Raw genomic sequence first — 15,519 nt, forward strand, 5'->3', positions numbered from 1 at the left:
CACAATTTGGATTTTCCTGACGGGATTCCTGGCAAGCTTGACTTGCCAAGCCGTGCATACAGACGGCCATTCAAAAGAACCGCTGTTCTTTTGAAGGGCAAGAACGCGGTGACGTCATCGACTACGACGAGCCGGTGTCTCGTCACATTCGATGCCGTCGCCGCCATCTTGCTACACCCCACACTAACCTTGTATGCTCCCGCGCATGCGTCGAAGTGTTATCGAGCATGCGCGTTTTTTTCACCCATACAGACGCCCGGTTTTCTCGGCAGGAAACACTCTGCCGGGAAACCCGACGAGAAAATAGAGAGCAGGGTTCTCTATTTTCCTGTCGGGATTCCCTGCTAGGGAGCGTACACACGGCCAAAAGCTCTCCTGGCAGTTTTCCTGCCGGGAAAACCGGTCGTGTGTGCGCGGCCTTAATGTTTGATTTTCCCACCGCAATATCGCAGTCCCGATATAAGTCGCTGATTGCCGCCATTACTAGTAGAAAAAAAAAATATGTCCCCGATTTCATTTGAAAAATCTGGTCACCTTACCATACAGTACCGTATTTATCGGGGTATTGCGTGCTCCGGCGTATAGCGCGCAACCCTAAAGTGGACCCGCATTCCTGTGGAAAAAAGATTATTATTATATTATTATTATTCAGGATTTATATAGCGCCAACAGTTTACGCATCGCTTTACAACGTGGGGGCAAGACAGTACAGTTACAATAGAAATCAATACAGGAGGAATCCTCGTTACAATCTAGAATTATATTTAATACCTGAATACCTGTATATAAGCATGCCATTATTCTGCATGCAGGCTACGTCAATCTCCTGTCTACACATAAATACAGCAGTGTGTTTTTTCAGGATGAGAGGGGGGGGGGGGGGTCAGTATAAAGAGCTAGTGTCTGCTTCCCCCACCACCTCCAGTCATTAATCAGCAGCTGGAAGGATGCATAGAACATATAGGTGGTAGATGAATGGAAGAGGCAGTGACAGGGGAGGAGACTGAGCACTGACAGTTGCGCCTTGCAGAGGGTGGACCCAGCTCCCCTGCATCCCACTGGGCTTGTGCTAACTGATTGAGAGAAACAGTCTGCATCACTGCAGCAGAGCCCACTGCAGACAGCCAGGCTCAGGGAGGATCAGGAGCAAAGAAAGAGCCATTTCATTGCAAGGAGGGGGAATGAAGCAGCAGCTTGTGCTACAGATCTTCCAGCTGGTAGGATTTTCATCTTCCTTTACAGCCTGAATCCATTCTTTGGGAGGTGTGTGTATGAGGGGGAGGGGGGGGGGTCACCTAACAACCATTGCTCCTGGGTTGCATCAGGTATGAGGTCCCCCATCCATGAGATCCAGGACCTTCCATCATCCTGCTCACCCACCGTGCCCACCAGGGAAGACAATCAGCCCAGCTAATAAGCCTGGACCCTTTCCAAAGAAGCATTACAACACCGCAATCTATTTTCTTTCCCATTTTTTTTTTCCTTCCAGATTTTGGATTGGATTATTGCAAGATGACAGGGGTCTACGTTCTAATCCGAACAGGGCGATTAATGCTTTTTGTATCTGGCCGAGCCCCCCTGGCGGAGGTGATCGCTATGGATTGCACGCTCATTTGAATGTAAATCTGGAGCTTTGGTGGTGGGGGGGGGATGTATTGTGTGTGCTGGAGCTATATAGAGAGTACAGCACAGAGAGAAAGAGACAAGAAAGAGGAGGAGGAAGAGGGGGTGTATGCTGGCTGCATCTACTCTGCCTTTCAGATAACCTTTGGAGAATGTGGCCTTCCAAAATCCACCAACAGCCCTAGACAGAAGGCAAGGGGGTGTGGGCAATTCGCTGGGATCTGCCAGCACATAAGGTGTCTTCTTTTTTATCTTTCGGCTATTAAATAAGGTAAAAGGCGACGTGCAAAGCGCAGTCGCCCATAGAAACCGATCGGCGCTCATCTCTCCATCCTTTCCATCTTTCCTCTAAGACCTAAATCAAGTTGGGTGAGGATTCTGCACTTGATAGCCCTTTGCGCTACCTTGCAGAGATGCTGGCACATACAAGAAGGAGGTGTGCGCGTTGTGTGGGTGCGGGCACGCGTGCGGTTGTGATTGAAATCCCCCCCCCCCACGTTAGCTGAGCAGATGGTAAATATTGGTGCTTTTGGCTCACGCCAACAAATGTTGCTTTATAACTCAACGAGACATTTTAAATATTTAATTGTCGTAATTATTCGCAGTTCATTTTGTTTACAACCTCTTGTTTCCCCCTGCGTGCTTGGAAGCCCAGACCGAAGGTAGAATGTTGGTGAATTTATCGAGGAATGTTTATTGACTGATGTAGGTGGTTGGAAGGGTCAAGGATGCTGTGATGGTCTGATGGCCCTAGTGGTACAGATAACATTTCTGCATCTATTTGACAAATCCTTTATCCCACCGCCTAGTCAAAAAGGTGGTTTTCCACCTCTGTTATGTTTTTTTGTTTTGTTTGTTTTTTGCTTTTACATTCTTTATAATTATTATATATCTATTTGTAGACAAATCCTTCATCTCACCACCTAGGCAAAAAGGTGGTTTTCCACCTCTGTTTTGTTTTTTGTTTTCTTTGTTTTTTGCTTTTTGCTTTTACATTCTTTATAATTATTATATATCTATTTGTAGACAAATGTTTTATCTCACCACCTAGGCAAAAAGGTGGTTTTCCACCTCTGTTTTGTTTTTTGTTTTGTTTGTTTTTTGCTTTTTGCTTTTACATTCTTTATAATTATTATATATCTATTTGTAGACAAATGTTTTATCTCACCACCTAGTCAAAAAGGTGGTTTTCCACCTCTGTTTTGTTTTTGTTTGTTTTTTGCTGTTTTCTCTTACATTCTTTATAAATATTATATATCTATTTGTAGACAAATCCTTTATCTCACCACCTAGTCAAAAAGGTGGTTTTCCACCTCTGTTTTGTTTTTTGTTTTGTTTGTTTTTTGCTTTTTGCTTTTACATTCTTTATAATTATTATATATCTATTTGTAGACAAATCCTTTATCTCACCACCTAGTCAAAAGGTGGTTTTCCACCTCTGTTTTGTTTTTTGTTTTGTTTGTATTTTGCTTTTTGCTTTTACATTCTTTATAATTATTATATATCTATTTGTAGACAAATGTTTTTTCTCACCACATAGGCAAAAAGGTGGTTTTCCACCTCTGTTTTTTGCTGTTTTCTTTTACATTCCTAATAATTATTATATATCTATTTGTATCAGTTTGCAAGCCGACTTTATGGATGTATTTGATTCCACGTAAAACGCAGGTGATGCACGTCAAGATATGAATTTATTAGTCATGTGAACGGCATCCTCTCCTAATACTGGACCCATACCATACACTTCATGTTATGTATTGGTGCCTTCGTGTCCCTATTAGTCCAATGGGATAGTAGTATGATAGAAAGTACTAAGCTGCAGCAGCCAATGAGGTTCTTGTTTTCACTAGCTGCTTGCTAATTGGGAGCTCTCATTGACTATAGCCTTGATCTCAGTTACTTAGTTGCAAACCATTAATGTGTATTCAGGTAAACTGGGCAAAGTGGAGAAGTAAAGCCGGCCATACACATGTAGATTTCCTGGTTTAGCCCCCCCAGGCTGAACGAGAGAAATTGATTGATTCCTCCATCCACACTAAGGCCTGGTACACACAATGGGGGTTATTTACAAAAGGCAAATCCACTTTACACTACAAATGCACTTGTAAGTGCAGCCACTGTAGATCTGAGGGGAAGCTCTGAAATGAGGGGAAGCTCTGCTGATTTTATCATCCAATCATGTGCAAGCAAAAATGTTTTTTTTTTTTCCTTGCATGTCCCCCTTAGATCTACAGCGACTGCACTTCCAAGTGCAATTGTAGCGCAAAGTGGATTTGCCTTTCGTAAATAACCCCCAATGAGAATATCAGACGGATGATCGTCCGTTTTTTTCCACATTCTAGTCTCCTCATCAAAAATGAAGAGGTTACTCAACTTACGAAAATTCTCATACGACGAAATACAACTTTGGAAGTGATGTCATGTATTGTATTTTTGGATGAAATTTGTACTGATTAACCACTTGCTTATTGGGCACTTAAACCCCCCCTCCAGCCCAGACCAATTTTCAGCTTTCAGCCCTGTCGCACTTTGAATGACAATTGCGCGGTCATACAAATCTTTCTCCTTCATTGATGTACGCTGATTAGGCTGCACTGATGGGCACCGATGGGCTGCACTGATAGGCACCTATGGGCTGCATTGATGGGCACTGATGGGCTGCATTGATGGGCACCGATAAGGTGGCACTGGTGGGCACCGATAAGGCAGCACTGGTGGGCACTGAGAGGTGACACTGAGATTTGGCACTGATGGGTGACACTGAAGGGCATTGATAGGTGGTACTGGTGGGCACTGAGAAGTGGCACTTATAGGTGGCATTGATAGGTGTCACTGATAGATGGCAGTGATGGGCAATGATAGGTGGCAGTGTAGGGCACTGGGTGGCAATAATGGGCACTGATCGGCACTGGTAGGTTACACTAATAGGAAGCATTACTAGGTGGCACTGATGAAGCACTGATTGGCACCACTGGTGGGCATTGATAGGTGGCACTTGTGGGCATTGATAGGTGGTACTGTGAGCATTGATAGGTGGCACTGTGGGAACTAACAGGTGGCACGAGGCACTGGCAGGTGGGCACAGATGAGGCAGATTTGCCTCTTCCTCCTCGGGACCGATGTCCCTTGTACACACGCTGTCGGCGTGAGGAGAAAAAAAAAGATTACCAATCCTTTGTTTACATCATGTGAGCAGCTGTCATTGGCTGACAGCTGATCACATGGTAAGGGGCCGGCCCCTTACACGGATCTGTAAATCACCCGAGTCTCAGTGACTTGGTAATCATAGCGCATGTTGCACGAGCTCTGCAGGGGGCGCACATTGCACATGCAAAGGGGAGAACGTCTATTGACGTCCTTCCGGATTTTCAGGTCCGCCCTGTAGCCGTCATTCGACTATAGCGCGGGCCTCTAGTGATTAAACAGGTATCGTACACAAACTTTTTTTGTGTTTGTCCCTTCGGGCAAGCCTAGTACACGTGATCAGAAAATTGCATGAAAAATACTGCTTTCGTATCAATCCTACGATAATCTGATCGCTAGTACAGAGCGTTCTAGAGCCAATTACAACAGTTCATCTGACATTATCTGATGGGAAAAACACCCAGAAAATTCTCGTATGACCATTTTCATTTAACCGCTTGCTGATCGTATAACTTACATATACAATGGCAAGGTGGCTCTGCTGCGCAGGATCACTTACCTAGTACATGATCCTCCATTTCCAGGTCCTGGGACGTGCATGCGCACCGCCAGAAACCCACTCCCGCTGTGATTATACACAACAGGAGCTGATCTGCGGGTACCGCGGACTCGATGTGCGACAACACCCGCTGATCATTAGGCAGAGAGCCAGAACGCCGATCTGCCTATGTAAACAAGGCAGATCGCTGTTCTGTCAGTAGGAAAGGCATTGATCCTGTGTTCCTGCAAAGCAGGGACATGCCTTGCCATAGTAAAAGCACCTCCCACAGTACTGGTGGCTAGGCACACAGTTAACCATTTGATTGCTCCTGATGGTAACCTCTTCCCAGCCAGTGTCATTAGTACAGTGACAGTGCAAACTGATCACTGCTTTGATGAAGGCTTCTTAGCCGAAACGCGTCAACGTACCCATGTCCCCTAGTAACCAATAAAGGACTTTTTTTCAAGAGAATCCGAGTTGCCAGCCCTTTTTGATTCAAGCATATTTTTAATACTGATCACTATATTCGTGTCTCTGGTCCCCATAAAGGAGCGTCAGATTTGTCTGCCGCAATATCACAGTCCTGCTATAAGCCGATTGCCGCCATTACTAGTGAAAAAAAAATGACATAAATATATCCCATAGTTTGTAGATGCTATGACTTTTGCGTAAACCAAACAATATACGCTTATTGGCATTTTTTTTTACCAAAAATATGTTGCAGAATACATATTGGAGTAAATTGATGAGGAAATTTGATTTGTTTATAACGCAAAAAAAATAAAGGTGATCAAATGCCACCAACAGAAATCTCTATTTGTGGGAAAAAAATACATACATTTTATCTGGTTACAGCGTCGCACTACTGCGCAATTGTCAGTTAAAGTAACGTATCGCAAAAAATGGCCTGGTCATGAAGGGGGGTAAACCTCCCAGAGGCCAAGTGGTTAATCAGTAAAGTTTCCTTCTGAAAATACAATAATACAATACATGACATCACTTTCAAAGTTGTATTCTGTCGTACGAGAATTTTCGCAAGTTGAGTAACCTCTTCATTTTCGATATGGAGATCTGGAGACTAGCATGTGGAAAAAAACGGACGATCATTAATTCAATATTCTCATCATGTGTACGAGGCTTTAAAGGGGTTGTAAAGGTTTGTTTTTTATTTTCTAAATAGATTCATTTAAGCTAGTGCATTGTTGGTTCACTTACATTTTCCTTCAATTTCCCTTTTTTTTTTTGTCTGAATTTCTCACTTCCTGTTTCTCCTCGGTAAGCTTGCCCCATAGGCGTGCGCACAGGGTGTGCCAGGTGTGCCCAGGCACACCCTAATCATCCTGTGCAGAACAGATTCCCCCTACTGACCTGGCTTCATCCTTCCCCCCACAGCACTGCCGACTTCCCTCTTCTCCTACCGGTTGTTACTTTGGATGTTTTAGGATGAGTGGGGGAAGGGGCCAGTAAATATGCCATTTACTGGCCCCTTCCCTTTCTGAATGAACCCCATGAGTGATCGGTAGAGTGTGTTTGAGCTTTGGGGTGCACACCCTAATGCCAAAGTCTACGCACACCTATGGCTTGCCCCCATCATCTGGCTGGGGGTTAGTCGGCCAGAACAGCTTACTGGGGAGGAACAGGAAGTGAGAAATTCAGACAATGAAAACAAAGAAAATAAAACATTTAGAAGGGAAATTGAAGGAAAAGGTAAGTGAACCAACAAGGAACCTATTTAGAAAATAAAGAACCTTTACAACCCCTTTGACAGCATTGATAGAGGAAATCCCTGCTGCCAGATATTGTATGCAACAGCCACTGCTCCAGCAGCTGCTGAACACCCAGACAGCGCCTGCATCTGATTGGATGCAGGTACTGTTTGGATGAAAATGTTCCTACCGCCTCCTTTGATGAAAGTCAGTCGTAAAATCTAATTTTGTTGAGTGGCAGGGTGCCACCCACAGCTTGAGCTGGACATTCAAACCGTATGTTACCACATTAAGTTGTAAAGAACATTGTCTCCCTCCCCTACAACCTGAAGTACCTACCCACCCCTGCCCCAGATACTGTTCATCCTTGCCATTATCCTGCAATGTTTACATCCTGCTGATAAAAGTCTCTTTTTGTTTTACTTCTGTGTGGCCGTCTCCCGAGGCAGGGGACACTTGAGAGATGGCAATATGGATGTCTATGAGGTATTAGGTCGCAGGTGCAGCGAGCGGGAAAGAGATTTAGCCTGCAGGATGTAAACAGCATAGTGAACCATGACTGGAAGATTCAGGTAAGTATAAAAGGATAGGCAAAGAGTGTTACTTTATGTCAGGGAAAGGGATGAGTAGACTGGCAGCATAAATATACTTTTTCAGGAAGTATACTCAGGCTGGGTTCACATATATGCGAATTGCGCATCCAATACACATAACATGATAATGTGACTGGCTCTGAATGGAGCCGGTTCACACATGTCTTGTTTAGCCGCGTTGCGATTTTAAAAAGGGTTCTGTGCGTTTTTGGGTCCAGTTCAGGTGCAAATTCAGGCAAATTTCGCTCCTGAGTCACACCTGAACCAGTGAACAGAAACGCACCTGTTATTTCTCTGACAGAAATTGTCAGGTAGGTAGGTTTAGTTTATTTGCTGAGCTCTCCTTTTACAAACGGCATTTAGATCCCTTTCACACTGGGGCAGCGGCACGTTAGTGCTAAAGCGCTGCTCATCTCAGCGGTGCTTTACCGATGTTTAAGTGTTGTTTTTTCCGGCCGCTAGCGGGGCGCCTTAAACCCAGAGAAGGGGTTGAAAGCGCCCGTGTTTCTGCATTTCCAAAGTGCTTTTCAGGTGCTTTGGAAGCACTACCCATTCATTTCAATGGGCAGGGCGTTTTGGGAGCACTAAATACAGCGCTCCCAAACCACCCCAAAGATGCTGCTTGCAGGACTTTTCCTAACGTCCCAGCAAGAGCACCGCCCCAGTGTGAAAAGTTACACTGAAATGAATGGGAGGCGGTTTTCACACACTTTTTTTAGCGCTAAAACACCTGTAAACAGCCTCATTGTGAAAGGGGTCTTACTTTGCTCTCAGATTTGAACAGACTAGCTTGTTCAGCAGGATAGTCTTTACTGGCTATTGCCAACCAGGGTTCCTTCTGAGGCTGGGCTCTGATGAAGAAGCTTTGTGCTTTGAAACGCGTCAGCCGGCAGTGACCCTCATCACATCCTCCATGACCATTCGGAGTGCGGTTTGGGTTCTACATACTGCAGCCATTTATGGAATTACTTTTTTACTGCAAACATTTCTACTACAATTGTGATTAGGTTTTATATTGTATTTCATTAAAATGTATCTAAACGGTAATACACTAGGCTGGTGCGCCCTTGTTTTCTTTTTGTTTCCTTTTGAGGTTGCAAGGGGTTCCTTAAACTGTGGCTGACCTCACAAGGGGTTCCTTAAACTGGTGACCTCACATTTGATGGTGCATGCATAGTTCCAGGGCCAATGTCACTTGAAGAGCCAACGGCTTGACACCAACAATCTATTTAGCTGTCTGCAGATCCTCATACACACTACTAGTTATTTTTTTCATTCAATCCAGTAGGGCTAAATGAAAAAAAAAAAAACTTGACAGCTCAGGAGGAGCCGCTGTACTAACTATGCAATGTTAGTACAGTGAGCTCCCCTGCTGTTGCTGTGTTCTGACAGGGGGACAGCCAGAACACTCCAATCAGCACTCTCAGCCATTGGCTGAGAGCACTGAACATGAGGCGATCAGCAGACATTTTTGGTCATGGACCTTTGACAGAAGCTTCTGTCGGACCGGCTGCCGTACCGGCTGACATTTGGCCTGTGGGTACTAGGCTTAAAGTGATATTAAAGTCTCATTTATAAAAAAATAAATAAAAAATTGGAATATGGATATATGGAAAGAACCTGCACTCTGGAATCCATCCAAATTCTTTATTCGATAATTACCAAGTACAGAGTAACTGCTAACATGCCTTGTTCACAGCATGCTGAAACATGTTAGCAGTGCGGGTTCTTTCCATATATCCATATTCCGAGTTTGTTATGAGTGGGAGGTCATCTGAACCTGGCACCTGGAGAGATTGTACCAGTAACCAACACGCATATTTGGAGGTTTTCACTGCTCCATGTACCTCTATGGAGCGATGGATGTCAGCGGTGACATGTCCGCTGGCATTCGATCGGCTCCGATCTGCTAAATGCAGACAGATGGAAACCCAGGCGGTCCGTTTTCATCCGATCCCCCATAGAGGAGAGCGGAGATCTGACAGGTCCATCCCTGCACAGTGATCAGTGACGGACCTGTCATCCACCGGCTCAGCGGGTTTCAACGGATCGATCCCTACTGAACAAACGGAGTCCATCAAAACGGACATATATGTGTGAAGGAGACCTTAGAGCGGGGCAACCCTGTGTGTACATTAGAAATAACAAACATGTTATACTGCTCTGTGTAATGGTTTTGCACAGAACAGCCCAAATCCTCCTCTTCTCGAGTCCCTCACTGGCGCGTGAGGTTTGCTGATTGGAGAGCTCTGGCTGTGATTCAGCAGGGAACATGTTAAACCTCTGCAAAGGCTGCTTTCTGAAATAAATGGACTGTAATAGCTAGATTCACATAGAGTTAGGTCGGCGTATCAGTAGATACGCCGACCTAACTCGGAATTTGCGCCAACCTAAGTTTAAGTGTATTCTCAAACAGAGATACACTTAAACCTATCTAAGATACGACGGCTTGCGCCGTCCTATCTTAGGGTGCCATATTTAGGCTGGCCGATAGGTGGCGCTTCCATTGCGGTCGGCGTAGAATATGTAAATCACTAGATACGCCTATTCACGAACGTACGCCCGGCCGACGCAGTACAGATACGCCGTTTACGTAACGCTTTATCAGGCCTAAAGTTATTCCATCAAATAGTGGAATAGTAATGTTAAAGTATGGCCGCCGTTCCCGCTTTGAAATTCGAAAATTTTACGTTGTTTGCGTAAGTCGTCCGTGAATAGGGATTTACGTCATTTACATCCATGTCGAAATCAATAGGACCTTGCGGCGTACTTAGCCGCAATGCACACTGGGAAATGTAGGCGGACGGCGCATGCGCCGTTCCAAAAAAATGTCAATCACGCCAGGTCAAAGCAAATTATCATAAAACACGCCCCCTCAGCCTATTTTGAATTAGGCACGCTTGCGCCCGCCGTATTTCCGCTACGCCGCCGTAAGTTAGGAGGCAAGTACTTTGTGAATACAGTACTTGCCTCTCTGACTTAAGGCGGCGTAGCATAAATACGATACGCTACGCCGCCTTAAAGTTGCGCGCCCCTACCTGAATCTAGCTATAAGACTTTAAGTACCTTTTTTTTATGCAGCTGGACTATTTTTAGCTGACTTAAAGGGGTTGTAAATGTTTGTTTTTTATTTTCTAAATAGGTTCCTTTAAGCTAGTGCATTGTTGGTTCACTAACCTTTCCTTCCATTTCCCTTCTAAATGATTTTTTTCTTTTTCTGAATTTCTCACTTCCTGTTTTTTCTCAGTAAGCTTGCCCCCATCATCCGAGCCGTTCTGGCTGGGGGGTTAGTCAGCCAGAACAGCTTACTGAGGAGGAACAGGAAGTGAGAAATTCAGACAGAAAAAAGAGAAAAGAAAAAAACATTTAGAAGGGAAATCGAAGGAAAAGGTAAGTGAACCAACAATGCACTAGCTTAAAGGAACCTATTTAGAAAATAAAAAACGAACCTTTACAACCCCTTTAAACTGGATGTTCAATTTTGAACTCCTCTCCAAAATGAACCTTCTGCTACTTACCAACTAATCGTTCAGTTGTGGATCAAGCACAATGTTCTTCAATAACTCGATCACCCAGATCAAAAGAGGAAGTTCTCAAATATGAGAGTTGAACAACAGATGAGAGTACCACAAAACGGCGGAAATTTCTTCACCCAAGGAGTGGGTGGTTCATGCAGCTTCCTCTTAGATAAGGTCATAACGATATGGGGCAATGTTGGGTCAATTATTGGACTAGCATTTCAGCACTGGAGTGATCCCTTAGATTCAGTGGTTTCCAAACTGCGGCCCGGGGGCCAGATGTGGCCCTTTGCTTGCTTGGATCCAGCCCTTGGGACACTATTTTCAAACACTAATACCAACAATGGGACATAATACGACCCACTGACACCAATGGTGGGGCACAATTCCTCCCAATGAGACGAACGATGGGACACAATTCCTTGCAATAACACTAACAATGGGACACAATTTCTCCCAATGACACCAGCAATGGGGCTTAATGACACCAATGATGGGGCATGATTCCTCCCACTGACACCAAAGAGGGGCATTGTTTATTCCCACTGATAATCGGGACCTTTTCTACCCCCGCTGGCCACAGTCCGGCCCCTGTTAAGTCTGAAGAACAGTAATCTGGCCCTTTGTTTAGAAAGTTTGGAGACCCCTGCCTTAGAAGATACTTCCTCCATGTGTCTACCCGAGTTTGCTTCTGTTTCTTAAAAGTAGCGTCACATTGCACCAATGCAAGTAGCGTCACATTGCCCCAATGCAAGTAGCGTCACATCGCCCCAATGCAAGTAGTGTCACATCGCCCCAATGCAAGTAGCGTCACATCGCACCACTGCAAATAGCGTCACATCGCCCCAATGCAAGTAGCGTCACATTGCACCAATGCAAGTAGCGTCACATCGCCCCAATGCAAATAGCGTCACATCGCCCCAATGCAAGTAGCGTCACATTGCACCAATGCAAGTAGCGTCACATCTCCCCAATGCAAGTAGCGTCACATCGCCCCAATGCAAGTAGCGTCACATCGCCCCAATGCAAGTAGCGTCACATCGCCCCAATGCAAGTAGCGTCACATCGCCCCAATGCAAGTAGCGTCACATCGCCCCAATGCAAGTAGCGTCACATCGCCCCAATGCAAGTAGCGTCACATCGCCCCCAATGCAAGTAGCGTCACATTGCACCAATGCAAGTAGCGTCACATCGCACCAATGCAAGTAGCGTCACATTGCACCAATGCAAGTAGCGTCACATTGCACCAATGCAAGTAGCGTCACATCGCACCAATGCAAGTAGCGTCACATTGCACCAATGCAAGTAGCGTTGGCGCCTTACGTTGCAGTGACTTGATCTGTAACGTGCACGTTCCTGCAATGTGATTAATGTAAACAGGACCTTAGCCTCTTCTCACCCAACATTGATTCCCACACCTTCTTAAAACAGGAGTTCCCTGTTGTTCCTCACGCCTTCTGTTGCATTTTTTAGATGAATGAAAAAAAGAATGATATTCCCCTTGTAATGATCATCAAATTGGCTGACCAGCGAGTTTCGGGAGATACAAAAAGCCGTAGGAGGTTTTTCACCGAAAGCTTAACCACTTCCATACCGGGCCTATTCTGGCACTTCTCTCCTTCATGTAAAACTCATATTTTGCTAGAGAATTACTCTGAACCCCCAAACATTATATATATATTTTTTAGCAGACACCTTAGGGAATAAAGTTGCGGTCATTGCAACTTTTTATCTCGCACGGAATTTGCGCAATCATTTTTCAAACGCTTTTTTTGGGGAAAAATGAATAAAAAAATAACAAAACAGTAAAGTTAGAGCAATTTTTTTGTATAATGTGAAAGATGATGTTGCGCCAAGTAAATAGATACCTAACATGTCATGCTTTAAAATTACACACACTCATGGAATGGGGCAAAACTTTGGTACTTAAAAATCTCCATAGGCGACGCCTTATTTTTTTTTACAGGTTACCAGTTTAGAGTTACAGAAAAGGTCTAGTGCTAGAATTATTGCTTATTGAATTATTTTTATTGTAACACTTTTTAAAAAAAAAAAATTTTTTTGATCACTTTTATTCCTATTACAAGGAATGTAAACATCCCTTGTAATAGGAATCAGTGTGACAGGTCCTCTTTATGGAGAGATGCGGGGTCAATAAGACCCCACATCTCTCCTCCAGGCTGGAAAGCATGAGACTGGGAAAAAAAATTCACTGATCTCATGCTTTCAGCTGCGATTGCGGCTTTGTTTACTTCTGGGTACCCGGGCATGACTTCATAACGTCGCGCCCGCGGCCTCCGATGGCACGAAAGAGCCCGGAGAAGCACCGGATGGTGGTGGGAGGGGGGGGGGCGTCCCCTCCTGCCGCCTATAAGAACGATCAAGCGGCGAAACTGCCGCTATGATCATTCTTATGGTGCGCAGAATCGCTGCCTGAAAATGCATTATTCAGATATCCCCCCTAAAGTCCAGGACGTCATATGACGTCCTACGTTAAATATGACTTTTGAGCGCAACAACTCTTTGGCCCCTTTCCCACTGGTCCACTATGTTGAAGAGCATTAAAGTGGATGTAAACCCACTCGCATCCTTTCTAAACTACTGCCATAGTGCTGATCTATAAGGATATATATGCCTCCTGCATGTATTCTTACTTGTCAAATGTCTCCCCACTGTCTGTTATGAGACCTGAAAAACTGCAGATTCTGTGGGTGGATCTGTTGCCTGGAGCTCTGTGGGTGGAGTTGTGATGTCAGTAAACTCCCCGCCCACCTCTACACTCCTTGTCAACATGCATTCTTTCCTGTGTATTCCTTAGGCCCCATACACACGAGAGGATCGATCCGCTGGAATTTATCCGCAGACCGGTTTCAGCGGATACATCCGCTGGTGTGTACGATCCAGCGGATATTTATCTGCGGATATTTTTCCAGGCGATGGATTTCCAGCGGATCAAAATTTCTTAGCATGCTAAGAAATCTATCCGCTGGAATCTAGTCCAGCGGATTCATCCGCTGGTCTGTACAGACTCAGCGGATCAATCCGTCCGATTCCCTCCCTCGCATGCCTCGTAATGATTCGACGCATGCGTGGAAGTCCTTATATTACAGCGTCGCACACGTCGCCGCGTCATCATCGCGGCGACGGCGCGACACGTCACCGCGGAGGGAATTCCGCGGGGATTTTGATCTGATGGTTAGTACAACCATCAGATCAAAATCCGCCAGAGGATTTATCCGCGGAAACGGTCCTCCGGACAGTTTCCGCGGATAAATCCTCTCGTGTGTACTAGGCATTACACTGAATTCTTCTATGATCACTAACATCCAGTCAAAATCCAGAAAAGTAACCACATGACTTCAGAATAGGAGTGGGGGTGGGAATTAAAAAATAATGCCTGTCTGAAGCTAGTGCATGAGGTATGTAAATAACCTGTCACTCACAGCAAGGAGGCGGAACGGACTAAGGTTTTTCTCGGTAAATCCATTTTTTTTCACTGAACAATAAAAGAGGATTGCTCAGAGCTGGATTACCTCTGTGTGGCAAGTCTGGGCACAGATAATAAGAAATCTTATACTCTACATTGAGACATCAAAAAAATAAATAAAAAAAATTCGGGTTTACATCCACTTTAATCATTTTGAATGGGCTGCCAAGGCACCACATTGCGGGTTTTAACCACTTAAGGACCGCCTAACGCCGATATATGTCAGCAGAATGGCACCGCTGGGCACAATCATGTACCTGTATGTGATTGTATAAAAGCCCAGTGGTGGGTCGTGGGCGCATGCCCGCGCGCGCTCCCACGACTTAGTCCGAAGCTCCGTGACCACGGGACTCGCAGACCCGATCGCCGCTAGAGTCCCGCGATCAGTCCCCGGAGCTGAAGAACGGGGAGAGCCGCGTGTAAACACGACTTCCCCGTTCTTCACTGTGGCGCTGTCATCGATTGTGTGTTCCCTAATATAGGGACGCACAATCAATGACGTCAGACCTACAGCCACAACCCCCTACAGTTGTAAACACACATGAGGTCACACTTAACCCCCTCATCGCCCCCTGTGGTTAACTCCCAAACTGCAAATGTCAGAGGTGATCAAATACCACCAAAAGAAAGCTCTATTTGTGGGGGAAAAAGGACGCCAATTTTGTTTGGGAGCCACGTCACACGACCGTGCAATTGTCAGTTAAATCGACGCAGTGCCGAATCGCAAAAAGGGTCTTTTACCTGCATTTTGGTCCGGGTCTTAAGTGGTTAAAGCACCTGCAGGATTTTTGCCAGGGCAACACTGCAATGTTAGTGCACATCCTTGCTCCTTGTGTCCTACTATTAAATAATCTCCTTAAAAGGCATTCCAAAAGGGTATTTCCCAGGCTCATGTAGTCATAACTTC

The 15,519-nt window shown here is 45.1% G+C and overlaps 1 protein-coding gene across 1 annotated transcript in view; it reads left to right on the top strand.

Moving 5' to 3' along the window:
* The first annotated feature begins 966 nt into the window (after window positions 1-966).
* The window catches only part of RNF208 (ring finger protein 208), a 36,945-nt gene continuing 22,392 nt past the window's right edge, over window positions 967-15,519 (top strand). The window contains exon 1 of the mRNA XM_040324591.1: window positions 967-1,217. The gene's annotated coding sequence lies outside the window, so the exon portion shown is untranslated. The remainder of the gene's footprint in view (window positions 1,218-15,519) is intronic.

The sequence above is a fragment of the Rana temporaria genome, chromosome 9 (genome assembly GCF_905171775.1).
Source record: "Rana temporaria chromosome 9, aRanTem1.1, whole genome shotgun sequence".
NCBI lineage: Eukaryota > Metazoa > Chordata > Amphibia > Anura > Ranidae > Rana > Rana temporaria.